Below are 15295 nucleotides of genomic sequence, written 5' to 3' on the forward strand. Positions count from 1 at the left end.
TCAAGAAACTTTTAAGAATTTGACAATCAACTTACCTTTTCTTGATGCCCTCAAACAATTGCCAAAATATGCAAAGTTTCTGAAAGATATGTGCACCACAAAAAGGAGAACCAATATTCCTCAACAAGCGTTCCTCACCGAACAGTTTTCATCCATCACCGAATACAATGGTATAGTCAAATACAAAGACCCTGGTAGACCAATAGTTCCATGCACATTAGGTGACAAATATAAAGCTACTGCGCTACTAGACCTAGGAGCTAGTGTGAAGTTACTTCCATATTACTTATTCAAACAACTAAGTCTTCATGAGCTTAAACCTACCACCATGACTCTGTAGTTAGCCGATCGTTCCATTAAGTATCCAAAAGTCATTATGGAAAACATCCTCGTCAAAGTCCAAACTTTTACTATCCCATCAATTTTGTCATTATGGATACAGAAGTTGCCTGTGACTCCATTCCTATCATCTTAGGGCGTCCGTTCCTAGCAACTGCTAATGCTCTTATAAACTGTAGGGATGGTTCCATGACCATGTCCTTTGGAAATCTTTCAGTTGAGGTTAATGTGTTCAAGTTGATGAAACAAATTCCAGAGGCTGACAATGATGGTAAGGTTAACATGGTTGACAGCCTTGTATAAGAATATTTAACAAACTTTTTTCCTGATGATGAAGTACACCAACTTCTTTCCTTTGGTGTTTTTGAATTTGATGACGATGCTTATACAAAGGAAGTAAACGCGTTATTAGGTCAATACCACTATTTGACCCTATTACCGTGTTGTCGAGCAATTTGGATGAACATCAATCTGTTTTCTCTATGGAAGACGACTTTCCTCAAGAATCTTTGATACCCACTCCTCCCACCCCTGACTTCAAGCATATTCCTTCGGATTTAAAATACGTACATCTTGATCCAGATGGTAGTCACCCAATTATCATATCATCACAATTGACTGACGATCAGGAATCCCATTTAATTAATGTCATTCAAAAACACCGTTCTGCTATTGGATGGTCTCTTGATGACATTAAGGGCATTGACCTTAGTGTGTGCACCCATCGCATACATCTTGAAGAAAATGCAAACACGTCACGTGAACCGCAACGTCGTCTAAACCCTACCATGAAGGATGTAGTACGGGAGGAAGTCTTAAGGTTACTTGATGTAGGTATTATTTACCCTATCTCTGATAGTGTTTGGGTAAGTCCAGTACACATTGTTCCCAAGAAGTCTAGCATTACAGTTGTATGAAATGATAAAGATGAATGCATTTCCACTCGTATCCTAGTGAAATGGAGAATATGTATTGACTATTGCAAACTTAATGCGGTCACTCGTAAGGATCACTTCCCACTTCCCTTCATCAACCAGATGCTTGAACGTTTAGCGGGTCATGCATATTATTGTTTTCTTTATGGTTATTTAGGATATTTTCAAATAGTCATAGATCTTGCTGATCAAGAAAAAACAACGTTCACCTGTCCGTTTGGTACATTTATGTATAAAAGAATACATTTCGACCTTTGCAATGCCCCTGGTACATTCTAGCGCTGTATGCTTCACATTTTCAGTGATATGGTTGAACGTTTTATGGAAGTCTTCATGAACGATTTCTCAATATATGGTAATTCTTTCGATAGATGTCTATCAAATCTTGAAAAAGTTTTTGCACGTTGTGAAGAGAAAAATCTGGTTCTTAATTGGGAAAAATGCCCTTTTATAGTTACAAAAGGAATAGTTCTAAGACATATTATTTCAAAGGATGGAATCGAAGTCGATCAAGCTAAGATTGAAAAAATTGCTTCCCTTCCTATACCAAAAATAGTTAACGACATACGTGCATTTTTAGGACACGTAGGATTCTATAGGAGATTTATTCAAGATTTCTCTAAGGTTGCTCGACCTTTAACAAATCTCCTGCTTAAAGATGTCGTCTTTGACTTCACTTTCAATTGCAAACAAGCTTTTGAGACCTTAAAATCTGTCCTGACTACTGCTCCTATAATTCAACCACCTGATTGGTCTAAACCTTTTGAATTAATATGTGATGCGAGCGACTATGCTATTGGAGCTGTCCTAGGGCAATGCCGAGATGACAAGCCAATTGTCAATTACTATGCTAGTAAAACTCTTAATGAAGCTCAATGTAATTATACCACCACTGAGAAAGTGTTTCTCGCTATTGTCTATGCCTTGGATAAGTTTTGTCCTTACCTAGTTGGTTCTTCCATAATAGTCTACACTGACCATGTGGCACTTTGTTACATATTAGCGAAAAAAGATGCAAAACAGAGGTTGATCTGATGGACCCTCCTCTTGCAAGAGTTTACTCTAGAAATTAGAGATAAAAAAGGTTACGAGAATGTGGTTGCAAACTATTTATCATGACTCGTTAGTGATGTCAATAATGATACTGAACCCATATGTGATTCCTTTCCCGATGAACACTTGTATTCTATCTTTTCGTCCCCTTGGTACGCTGATATAGTAAATTACTTAGTTACTGAGGAAGTCCCTTCATCTTGGTCTCGTACTGACCGAAAAAAGTTTTTATCCACAGTGAAATTCTATTTCTAGGATGATCCCTACCTCTTCAAGTATTGTACAGACTAACTGATCCGCCGTTGCATTGCCAATTGGGAACACAATGATGTGTTATCCTTCTGCCATAAACAATCTTGTGGTGGTCATTTCAGTGGTAAGAAAACTGTGGCCAAGGTTCTACAATGTGGGTTTTATTGGCCAACACTATTTTGAGATGCACATGAGCATTGCAAAGCATCCACCCACTACCAGTAGCTAGGACGCATTACTTAGCGCAATATGATGCCTTTAAATCCAATTTTAATTGTGGAAATCTTTGATGTGTGGGGTATCGACTTCATGGGCCCCTTTCCAAATTCTCATGGCTTTCTTTACATACTAGTAGCTGTTGACTATGTGTCAAAATGGATTGAGGCAATGACATGTCCTGCGAATGATCATAAAACTATCGTTTTGTTTGTAAAAGAAAATATTTTCTCTCGTTTTGGTGTTCCCAAAGCTATCATTAGTGATCGGGGAAAATATTTTTGTAATAAATTTTTTGAGTTATTAGTAAAGAAATATGGAGTCACTCACAAGGTGGCAACTCCGTATCATTCTCAGACCAGTGACCAAGTAGAAGTCTCTAATAGAGAGATTAAGTCAATTTTAGAAAAAAAAATAGTTAATCCATCTAGGAAAGACTGGTTTCTCTGATTATCTGATGCCTTCTGGGCATATAGAACGGCCTTTAAGACACCTATAAACATGTCTTCTTACCGCCTCATTTTTGGAAAAACTTGCCATCTACCGGTTGAACTTGAGCATCGTGCTCTATGGGCCATTAAAAGCCTAAATTGTAATACCAATGCGGCAGGCGAGAAGCGAAAATTGCAATTAAATGAGCTTGAAGAAATTTGGAGTGATGCCTATGATCTCTCGAAGTCCTACAAGCCAAAAAGAAAAGAGTGCATGACAAGCACATATTGAGAAAATATTTCAAAATTGGTCAAAAAGTTTTGTTGTACAACTCAAGATTACACATTTTTCTAGGAAAATTAAAAACACGATGGTCTGGTCCTTTCACTGTCTCTGCTGTCACCCCTTATGGGGCTATCTCTTTGAAAAATTTAAACGATAACAGCGAATTTCAAGTAAATGGCCAACGCCTTAAACATTATCATGAGTTGCATTCTCCAGATGTCGAAAAGAGTCTTCTCCAAGATCTAGTCTACAGAGACTACTAGATTCGCTGGTGTACTTTCTTCTATGTGTTTAAAAAAGGGGAAGTACACCATTAGGGTAGACATGCCCTCTTCTCTTTTCTTCTCTTAAATCTTTTAGAGTGTGTGGTTGTAAGTGCCGGAACCGTAGTCCACAAAAACTCTATTCAAGAACTGAGTATAAATGTCTTCTGATAATCGAGCAAACGTGCCTTCTAGTAAACAATAGGTACCAAAAATTTCCCTTCCTTCCTTCTCTTCCCTTTTCTAGCTATTCTCTTCCTCGCAAACTTCAACTCATCATTTGGTGTAAGTCTCACCCATCTCAAATAGGTAATGGTCGTAGTACTTTTGCTCTTAAGTGACGTGCGCGAAGGATGGGGTGGTGTATGCATTGTCAAACACCTTTCTGTCCAAGTATTAAATTACTATCCGATATTTGCCGGTATAAGGTATATTTTTGTCTGACACCAACTGAGCAGGATAAACTTTGTCGTCGCCTCGTTGCTCCCACAAGTTGGGATTCGTCTTGAGGAACTAACGTTAAAAGACTCGCATTCGTCTTAAGGATTTGACGTTAAAAGACTCATATTCGTCTTGAGGATTTGATATTAAAAGACTCAACATGTATATACTCGTGTCTTTTATTTTTCTCTTTGCACTAAGCATTGTGAACAAAGAGATTCGTGATATGTAACATCGGATGTTCCCTAATTCGGACGACCAATGGATTTCACCAGGTCAACCCCTAGCTGTTTGCTATTTGATTTCATTTCGGGGCAGTTTGAGGCTATACCATATGTACTAAGGATAATATTATTATTAGACCATTGCACAACAATGATCGGGGATGGTACCCTCTCCCGCACCCTAGGCCCCAAAACATAAAGGTTAAGCCCGCGATCCGGGTTTGGATTGGGTTAAAGCTCTAGAGCCGACATGACAGTTGCCTGATATTATTGTATATGGTGATTCTTCTGGATGTCTGGTGTTGTTAACATGTTAATCTCCCCTTGTAAATTTGTACATAAAAAATTAAAAATTAAAAAAAAAATAATAATAATAATAAAAAAAAGTTGAGTTCTGTTTCCACAGGACTCAACCCTAAAAAAAAGAAAAGAAAAAAAAAAGAAAGAGGTTTGAATGTGCACTTGCCATATCCCATTGGATGACATTTTTAATGCTGGTCATTTTGGCAGCTCATTCGTTCCATTTGGAGTTGAAACGAATCGATATTTCACGTTTGAAGTTTTCGGACCAGTTCGAGACATAATGAGAAATTATTTATGTTATAAGATTATTCTCTTCCTACTATAAATATATTAGTTTGTTCCTTTATGCATTGGGCCTAATCTTTAGGTCCAACGGGCTGATTCAAATAGTAAGTTCATCGGTCTTATCCACTACGCTCAACGGTCAGATACCCCACTAGGCCCAACGGCTTGATTAGGCACGTTAATCCACAAACGGTCAGATTTTTGCCTATAAAATCTGACACTCCTCATCAAACTTCACTCATCCCATTCTCTCCCTCTCCATAACTTAATCTTCACAAATTCTCATCTTCTTCAACATAATGGATCCAATCGAGAAATTCGAAAAGCAGCAACGTGATGCTGCATTCAAGGTCTTCCTGATAACAATATTTATCGTTGTGATACTGTTAATCATGCATAACATCTTCCAGAATATCTAGATCTATGTAGCCTACATCTCTCTTTTCCCTTGTCACTTTGTATATTAGTGTGGTGTGTTAAATTATTCTCAAACATTTGTACGGTTTACGTATTTAATGGAGAAGTCCCCTATTTAATATTTGTGTGTATTAGTTGTATTTTTACCTTATCATAAACATAAAAAAAAAATCATAAAAACCATAACAAATAAACAAAATCAATAACTCACAAAAATAAATCAATCTCGACTCATTGTGTTCATAGAAAGTCGTGCACGCTACACGGTAGGCCTAACACATGTCGCGCACGTAGCTCAATCATTCTATCCATCTGTCATTATTGAGGTTTGCTACATCAATTCAGAATTTGCCTGTAGGTCTAACTATACTGTGGCTACTTCACCTCCATACGTTCTATCTCTTTACATACCTCAGTAATAGTCTTAGGGACATTATTTTCAATACCCTATTTGACAAAACAAGATAGAAAACATGTGTTGGTCTAGCTGTCATGTGAAACCTTCATCCATATTTTCTAACATTGTGAACACCTCATTAATTGTTTTGGGAATCTGACATTAAAAGACCTACTATGGATACCCATAGTTCCTGTTACATAATTATATGTAACAACAACACATGTTTCACTTGTGTTTTCCACATTTTAATTCTGGATCTAACTACACTTGCCATCCTGATTCGTAAAGGCTCACATATTGGCTATAAATCTATTCTTTTTAGCCATCTTCATTTCACGCATTCTTCAATTTTCTTCCCTCACTTATACTTTCAAATGGATCAACTAAGAAAGATAGTGCCCAAGAAAAATTATTTGATTTTTTTTTATGAAGGCATGTTTTTTCCATATTTTGACACAGAAATTGTACGTCAAGGATGGATGCCTCTTCTATATCATTCGGAAGCTGCTTATTCCAGAGAATTGGTTTTGATGTTCTACCAATTTAGCAGACCTGAAGATGGTGAATTCTATTTCCATGCCCATGGACAACAATTTGAATTGACTAAGGAAATTATCTCCGACATACTTCAAATTCCAATGAATAACCTGGAGTTCCATATTCTAGAGTCAGCCTTTGATACCGTCAAACAACTACTACAAGCCACTGTATCTCGCGGCAAAATCAGAAATAGACATCACGTTATTCTTCAACGCTCTTTGAAACAGAATCAACGAGATGTGCTCCACTGGTTAGAACACAATGTGGCAGGTACATCACAAATATCTAAATTGACAAAACCTCAACTCCACCTACTTTGGATTATGCATAATCAAAGGGATGACTTTTGCATAGTCCAATATCTCTAGAACTCGATCACCAAGCCTAAAAAATGGTTAGCACCTCTGCCTACTCTAGTCACAAAAATTATGTTGCGTTGGGATTATTCAGCTGTTTATCCAGAAATACCTCTTCAAAAAGCGAGCCTTACTGTAATTCACATAGACTGCGCCGCTGGTTTTTAGACTCTAAATACTCTGACAGATGAACAAGAAGACCAAAGCTCATACTCTGAACATTTCTTTGATGAATATGTCATGCAGAACATTTTAATTCCTATAAAAGGCATTCATTTTCTTCACCAAGTCATGCGGGAACTACACATGCCAGGAAATCATCATCAAAAGTCTTCTGGAATTTCAAGAATGTCAAGCAAAGCACGACATTGAACAGGAGGAAATCTTGGAAAATTACTCTCAGTTCTTGGAAATTCACGCTCTTCTAATGGAGAATCAAACTACGCTCTCTGCCAACCAGGGGGCCATTCAATTTTAGCTCAGCCAACAAATTGATGAATGAAACAGTCTTGTGCACGATCTGCATCCCCATCATCATCGTCATCCTGGTCCATGATCTTCTTCTAATTTAAAAAAATAATAATAATAAATAAAATAATAATAATAATAATAATAATAATAATAATACTAATAAATAAATTATTAATTAAGTTTTTTGTCGTGTGCTTTAATAATCAAAAAGTTGTTGTTATCTTTGTGTCTTCTTTTGTAAGCAATGTTTAACGAGTATGCCTCCTAGGATTGTCATAATTCAAGTTGTGATTAATAGCCAATAATCAAATTTTAACCTGTTATTTTAAATTTGATTACAGGAGGGGTCTATCTTCTTTCATACTCTTTTATCCATCTAGTCAGACTTTATTGGACATTTCTCTTCATATATATCCTTATCTATCAGGCGTAGGAGACATACTTGATTTCCTTCTGGTAGGACCCTCACGTTGCTTTACGCAATGTGGCTACTTCATTTTGGACGTTTCCTCACACTGATTGATAGTTTGTCAGGATTCTTTGCCTTACCCCTCTCTCTACTCCATCAAAGATCATCTTCATCAAGCATGGAAACTCTGAAAATTATTCTTGAGCAATCCTTCCAGGCTATGATGGATTTCAATGCTTATGGCCTTTACTTTCGTGACTACATCACCACATCGGGTGGTTTTCCTTAGTTTTTCAACCTGACCAAATTTATTCTCCAAGTTTGGCTGCATACTTTTATGCTAATATGGAAGACACGCCAGCATTCAACTATGCACATGACTTCTTCTTAGACGGGTTCACAATCTAGGTTGGTGGCACACGACATATCTTTTCTGAACCAATGCTTGCCCTAACTTTGGATCTTCCCTATCACAAGCCGGAAGCAACATGGTCATACATCCTCCACAACTCTACCCGTTCCTTTTCATGGCCTAATTTTCTCTCAACATACGGTGATGGTCTTGCAATTAAAGAAGAACGAGATGCACCTGGCAGATGGCCAGACATCACCATTCCCTTAGCAAGCATGACCATGAACGTGGGGAATGCAATGTTGTTTATCCTTCTAAACATCATGGGAGATTGACATTTTTCTACTGCCAATGATGTTGCCTGTGTAGTATTCAATGCGCTTGCTCAAGGTCATACATTCTTTGATATCTTAAACTGTGTTATCTCTAATCTAAAAAGAGCTCACACTGTTCAGCATCAGTATCTACTTTTACCTGTAACCGCTTGTTGAATTATGAGGACACATTTCCCACAGTTTTCGGCTACTTTTCACGACTAGGTTAAAGTAGATTCTATGTGCCCAGCGAACAGAATAATTCATTCATTAAGGTTTTGGCAATGGCGATGTTATTTACGGTACCTGAGGCATGTTCGTTGTTACACGGACGATGACAAAATGTTGGCACATTTGAACGAATCCAGAGAACAAAAATGGAGCACCATTTGGTAAACCATTATCTTTTGGTGCGATGCTAAGGAAATGCATTTCACTCGAGAGGACGCCGGAACATCAGGACCTACTGGTTGGTCAATTTGAGTAGTCCATTGTGTATATATATCTAACTATATATAGTTGTGTTTAGTGTGCTATTGTTTTTCTTTGTTTATTTATGTATAATATATTATTTATACTAACTTTCTGTTCCAGCAATCCAGCCCTAATTTTAATCACGGTTTTCAGATAATTTCTTTCTTTATCTATTGATACTTCGAGGATTAAGCATCATTCAGTTTGGGGCTGCTTTAAACCTTTAGCAAAAATTAGGCAACTTGTAGGCTGTATATAGTGTCTACTTTCTTTTTAGTGAATGTACTTAGTGACAAAGTCTTGTTTCCTTTTCAATAATGAAAATCGTCTAGAAATCTCACATTAGCATTCGAATTAGGATTTGTTTTTAAGAAACTTAAGATAATACGTACACAATAGTTTTTACATCTTTTCATGAGTATTCATGCACTGAATATCATCGATTGTACATAGCAGTAAGTTTCTAGAACCCACAGTTAGTCTACTTAAATTATCAATCTTGTGAGAATCTAACCAAAAAGCCTCAATATGTGTGATATGTGCGTAATGACACAGATGAGTAGTTTTTCCGAATAGAGAAAATCACGCGTCTTCTTACTTGATCACCATCCAAACCCTAGGCGAGAATTTAGGCTGTCTTTGGATCGACATAGCCAAAAATTCATACCTGTTGCAAATTTTAACACTAGTCACTCCACTGAACCTTTCATCAAACCATTGACACTTGTCTTTTTTTTGTATATGAGATGAGATATGGATGATGTAGATAGATGATAGTCGTTGAACAAAATAGAAGAGTATCAAAACCTAATTATCCCTCAATGAGTAAAGGATAAGTAGGGTATTGTTCCACTTTTAAGTGTATGTTTATATGAAGGACAGGATTGGGAAGGGGGTTGAGGGATTAAAAACTATGATTATAGATATTGTAGATTCTAATACTAAACTAAACTAAACTAACTAAACTATTAAGAATTTATAAGAAAGGGAATTCAAGAGATTAGAATCCACTAATACTTTTGATCTATGACTTTCTACTTCATGGTTGTTCTTACAAATAGACTACAATTAGGCAATCGAGTGAGTGTCGATGCCCTCTTGGACGAAACATCGTTAATAATTAACTCTACTTAAGGTTGTTTCTATGTTCATGTTACTAGTATCTTCTTTCCTTTTATGTGAGCTTGGGCAGCTATTCAGTGAATCACCATCTAAGGCAAACACAAGAAATACTTCCCTTACTCTAAAACACTACACAACTAGAAGAAAAGTAGAGAATAATATTATAATATTCAATTACAATAAATAAAACTCTATTCTAACATTATATTCAATTGCAATAAATAAAAGCATGTCACTAGTAAATATTCAATTGCAATAAATAAAACCCTAAACTAGCATGATATTCGATTGCAATAAATAAAAACTTTAATCTATACTTCTATCCCCTGGTCTGGGCAATGAAACTAATAACTAGGAACATAAAGAACTAACCTGATTGAAAAACACCATGAACCAGAAGAATCATTAAACCTTAAGCACCGACTTCATCTCCTCCCTTGAAGGAGAAGATTAGCCTTCCATATAGAAGAAAGAACACGAAGAACGAGAAGAAGAAAAGTCAAAGAACATAAGACTAGAAAGACTAATTTATTAAGACTCAGCTAGTTAAAACCGAATATTTTATTATTAATCTTTCTCTGCCTTAAGTTTTGGAGACAAGAGTATAAGTGAATTGGCAAATTACATGAGGCACTTAGGTCCTTTATTTATAGAGGTTACAATGAGCTCTAGAAGCATTCCAAACCGTCATTTATTTTCTAATACAAATAGACTTCTTTCAGAGTCCAACTTCGTCTCCAAAACTGAGAAGGAATTGGCTACAGTGTCATTTCATGCGTCTAGACTCATGATCCATGCATCTCAGACTTGAGCAATGCATCTGGACATGCGATCCATACATCTCAGACTCGAGCAATGCGTCTGGACGCGCGATCCATGTGTCCCAGATGTGGAAGTCTATTTTCCCTCTTTTGCTCCATCCTTCTATCCTCTTTTGTGAGCTTTGGTCCAAGCAACGAATCATTTGGCCTTGGGATTCCAAATAGGCTTTAAAATAGGTCAAAGTAGCATCTTTAATACCTCTAATTCCTTGGCCTTCTCCATGATTGTCCACGGGTTTCCCATGTGATCTTTAATGCTCTAAATTGCTCCGTTTTACCCTTTTTTTTTAATATTCCACAAAACTCTCTCTTTCACCTGTAGAATCATAAAACATAACTTACAAACACTATTAGTCCACTAAGATGGCTAAACAAGAGGCATAATCGAGGGTTAAATTGCACCTTTTGAGCACTTATCACAACTCCCAACTAGCCTTTTGCTAGTCTCTTAGCAAATAAGATAAAAAAAAATAGATAAGTGATAAAAATCACACATAAAATCCTAACTCACTTTTGCAGGCATCACGATTGCATTTACCATATGCAACAAGGCTTTAAACCTTTAAGTTCCCTAAAAACGACGAGTTATAGTCTCGTGAGGGTTTTCAGGTGATATACCCACAAAATCAATCAATAGCATGTTCAAGAATAATAGTATTTTTCAGAGAGAGAAATTCCTTACCCACTTAGTGCTTACTCCAATAGACGGTCTCCATTGCTAACTACATTGCTACAAAGACTCATAGATTATGATGGGAGATAGTAAAAATTGACAAAATTCTCAATCAAGGCTTATGTGTGTACTTAGTCAATCTCCTATACTCTCCTATACAAGAAACGGAATCCCTAGTTTACCTTTAGACAGATAATCTCGACTTTCAATCTTCACCGGTCATACTCTCAGAAAAGAATCTCTCAGAAGATGGTCTACTATTTTACCTCATGTATGTGGGGAAAAGAATAATGAATACGAACATCCCACATACTACCTTGAAAAATGGACTTTTGGATGAAATTAGTCTCATGGAAAGAATGTTAATCACATATGAAGTGTCGGGTCCTTCAATTTAGCATCCTCTCACCTATTCTAGACTTCGTATTATACTGTAGTGATAAGTCATGGGTTGTAACTTGGCTTAGGTATTGGTTTATAAAGGAAAGGTAAAAAGGATTCTAAGGTTGTTTCTAAAAAAACACTAAGGGTTTTGCTTCATTCTTTGGAAGATTTCTTCAAATTTTGTATTGCAGAGAAAATTTTTCCTTTGTCTTTGCTTTTCCATCCATTCTGTTCAACTTATTCCTTTTTTTTTTCTTTTTTTTTTTAGCTCAGTGGTATATCCTTGATTAGTACTGGATATGCTTGTTTTCCACTAACTTCTTTCACTTAGAACGGAATGATGGTCTTCATTGTATCTTTCTGGTATTTCCTTATAATATTCCTTTTGTGTTATTTCTTCCGCTTTGTGCCCCTCATATTCTCAGAAACATATGGGTATGGCTGATAAAGATTTTGGCTATACTCCTTGTCTGGAGTTGGGTAAAGGGTCAAGTATTTTATGAAAGAAAATGGCTTATTGTAAAGCTCAAAAGGATTTAACATGATGGTCCTACTAGGTGGGATAAAGGCTGAATGGGTTCACTACTTGACTTATCAGTATGATACTCTGTTTCGAATAGACTACATGACCTAATGGCTATCTCCCCAGTTGATGTCACTTCGTGATTAACCAAACCAATAAATAATGAGACTATATTACAACGACATAAAGAACTGAAAGATGTTGAGTCACTAAGACTTGGATTTTTCATAAGAACTCTCCAAAGAATGGGTATAAAGCTCAAGTCTCATGGGATAAGTCTAAAAATTCTACTTCTAGTTTACTAGGGGTTTAAATCTCTCTTCTAGCAAAAGTACACAAAACTGACCAAGTATTATGGTGGTGCCTTGATAAAGAATTCTATCAACAAGAACTATGTCTGAGCATAATAAATAGTCTAAGTGGTAATGGAATCAACAATATCAACTATCTATCAAACTCAACACTAAGCAGTATAGAATCTATATCCCAGACTCATCATTAAAATTCATTTTTTCTCATGCTACTGATATAGAAACAAATATATTTTTGTTTTTGAATACTAATTTTTGAAATTCATTTCTCAAGTACACCCTCCCCCAACTTAACATATGCATTGTCCTCAATGGATAGAAATTAAGTAAATGAAATGAATGAGACAAAGGGAAGATGTTACCATTGATGCCGAATATCAAAATTAATTCCAAAAATAAGAACATTTCCTTTTACCAAGATTTTTTTTTAAGGTCTTTTTAAGTCAGATCCATAAGACTATTTATCATGTATTATCAATTTGGAGTGAGGAGATCAGATTTTCTTACCCAAATCTGACGAATGATTGGAGGACGAGGAGGTCTCACCTTGTGGGTTGTCAAAAATACTCCTTGATATGCTGGAAAGATTACAGTTGAAGTTGCTTCTCTACCTTGAACTATTTCAGGTCTGATGATTGTGTGATAGGCCTTGTGGTTCCTCTGTGTAGAAGATTGACGAAAATCTTTCTTTCTAACAGGACAATAGTATCTGATGTGCCCTTTACCACCACAGTAATGATAATATATATCTGGCTGACTGCGCACAAGGTGGGTGGTAGACTAGTTTACATACTTCTCTCGTTCAGACAATGATGGTGTAGAAGAGGCTTCAACAATGCAATGCTTCTTATCAATATGGTCCACTTTCTGCTTCAGAAGACTTATTTCAGTTTCTAGATTCTGTTGTTTTTTCAAAACTTCTTTAAGCTGATTCTCTAGTAACTGATTTTTCTCGGCAGAAGTCTGTTGTTCATCCTGAAATGTAGAGTTCATCTTCTCAAGGTATGATACTCTCTCTGCCAATTTTCCATTTTGCTCACTTAAATCCTGAATTTTCTGCAGAGAATCCAAGAACATGGCTAGCAACGCCCTGGGGTTCTCGAGGTTCATCACAGTTTTCTGTAGATTGAGCACTCTCAATTGTATCTTTGAATGGGAAGGATTCTTGTATCATGCTATCAAGGAAGTACACCTCTCCACCTTCAGTGTCATCACAATCCTTATGCATCAGGTGAAAGATATTTATGTCCATGGACATCTTACCAAAATTGATCTTCATTTCACCATTGTGACAATTTATCAAAGCTTTTACGGTAGTGAGGAAAGGTTGGCCTAGAATAATTGGAATTTTATCAAAGGCCTCCTTGGTGTCTATCACAATGAAATCCACTAGATAGTAGAAATTGGCTACTTGAACAAGAACATTCTCAACTATGCCTTTGAGAATCTTGGTAGAACGGTCAGCTAACTTCAATTTGACTTTTGTAGGCTTTAGGTTCTTGATAAGAGCCCAAAACTGTAGTTTTAACCCTGTAACAGTCATACTTTTAGACCAATTATGTGAGTAATAATTAAGAGTTAACACTGATTACGTGTTTTTATGCATTTCAGGTTTCAAAGTCTATTATATGCAGAAATGTGCCACTTTAGCGAGATAAAGGAGAAAAGGTCGGTTACTAAGGAATTCTGTGATTAAAGGCCAAGATTCAACAAGATAAAGCCTATCTAAAGCCCGGTCAAAAGCTGAAAAGTCAACGCGGGCAGAAACAGCACACAAGTCAGTAGATCTTCCGAAGGCCGTATCTTTGGACTCAGACCTCAGAATGGGGCCTACCTTATGTCAAAACGACCGGCTCGGAAAGAGCTTCCCATTGGTCTAAGCCTTGATCTAATAAGAGGAGCAGAAGTGGATGAAAATTCTGTTGAAGCCAACTGCAGCTGAAGAGGCCTTTTTGGACTGAAAGAATTGGGTTTTGGGCCTGATTCTCTGGCCCAAAACATGGTTCCAAGCCCATGCACGATTTTTGGATCTGAAAGTATAAAAACCAAAGCTGAACTCTTTGTTAATGGTTGCTAGTTAGACCTAAAACTATATAGAACTCTAGATCTAGTTTTCAGTAGAGTAATTAAGTTTAAGTTCCATTTCCAATTCTTGTTTTAGATTAAGTCTTTGAATCATTGTTCTTGATTGATTAGATAAATAAAATAGTTATTTATGTCAATTTCGATTTTTGTTATGTCAATTTATAGATCTAGTTTTAATTCTTGTTGATTATCATTTCGTAGTTTAAGTAGATTGAAGCATTGTTAGTTAAATTAGTTAAGTTAGAATTTTAATATGATGAGTAGTTATAATTCAATGGGAAATGATGGGTTGATGACTCAAGGCTAAAATCTCCATTAGAGGGGTTGATAAAGCTTTGATGAAAACTTAGTGGTATAGTGTAGAAGCATTGTAGAATCTATTCCACTCTAGAAGGTCGTGATTCGCCATGAGAATGGGTAGACGACCTCACATGCTAGTTAGTATTTGGTAGAAATGCCATGAACACTAGGGATTAGAACTCGAAATTCTTGCCGTAAGAACGTAAGAATCGAGATACAAGAATCTATGCTAGGTTATTAAGTTGGATTCGAGGTGGATTCAATTCCCCTCTAATCCTTTATCTAGATTCAAAAACAATCATATTTCCATAGCAT

Source organism: Coptis chinensis, chromosome 2, assembly GCF_015680905.1.
Source record: "Coptis chinensis isolate HL-2020 chromosome 2, ASM1568090v1, whole genome shotgun sequence".
Classification (NCBI taxonomy): Eukaryota; Viridiplantae; Streptophyta; class Magnoliopsida; order Ranunculales; family Ranunculaceae; genus Coptis; species Coptis chinensis.